Source organism: Sprattus sprattus, assembly GCF_963457725.1.
Source record: "Sprattus sprattus genome assembly, chromosome: 20".
Classification (NCBI taxonomy): Eukaryota; Metazoa; Chordata; class Actinopteri; order Clupeiformes; family Clupeidae; genus Sprattus; species Sprattus sprattus.
Window position 1 is genome coordinate 26,909,491 of NC_137918.1, and position 1,156 is coordinate 26,910,646.

Sequence of the window (1,156 nt, forward strand, 5' to 3'; positions counted from 1 at the left end):
GTAGTGTTCCTAGAAACAGATTTTCTTGATTGGCCACCCGCGTGCCGGTAGGTATTGAGATGTTTTTAAGACACACTCTGTCAATGGGGTATTTGGCCGTCGCAGATAGTAATGCTTGTGCATGCCCCAGTCTCACAGCAGGGGATACGGCAGATTTTTTAACAAACAGGGATGCCGAAAGCAAACTGATTTTATATGCAAGATTATCTGCATTGCTGCGCATTAGGCAAAATTCATCCTTGGCCCTTGTCAATCTGATTCTGATGTCCATATTATTTAACATCAGTTTTTCTTGGAAAAATATGTCACTATGGAGGGGTGCCAACAATTCCACAACATTACTGGCATTTGAGAATGAGCCTCTCTTGGTGAGCCCACGGTTAGCCCCAGCTGGATCTCCCACGTCCATATGGCCGGCGGTATCTTTGTAAAATAACCCTGCAGAGAAAAGTGTCTCCAGAGTCTGGCGGTCGTAATTCATTAAACATTCTATGATACATCGATATGGATAGGTGTTTGATCCCTGTGAAATCAAACGGTCCCCCAGTGAGACGTCCACCTGTGAGAAAATTGTAGCCCCAGGGTAGTTCACCAACCCCACTGTAGCTCCATCGGCTATATCAGTACCGTCGGGCCTTGTAATTTTGATCTTGGTGAATAATAGTGTGTTATTCAAATCGATATAATCCTCTCCATTCCCTGCGATAAAAAACTCCAAAGGTGTTGTATCCGTTAAGGCTGAGATAGGGGCTATTTCCACATATGTACTTTTCTCAATAACTGTTTGCGTCATTGGGACGGTAAAAAGGTCAAGCTCTGATTTAAGGCATTCTTCTGACAGGCCATGTATTAGCGCCATAATCAGAATATGTTTTTACACCTCTTTTTGGAGCCCCCACTTTTACGGTGTTTACTCGCTGACTTCCTTTTCCTCACTGATTGCTTCTTAGTTTGGCCCTTATTTTTATTTGTTGACATGACACGTCTCACTCCTGGGGGTCTTTGCATACTGTTACGGCTCATTACCAGCATGCCTGAGCCGCTCTGTGTACTGTCCCTCTGATTGTCCTTACGGTGGCTCATGACATTGGTGATAACATCACCGACAATATTTTTAGCGGCCGCTTTTAAATGAGGTTTTGCAATGCCGATCCCC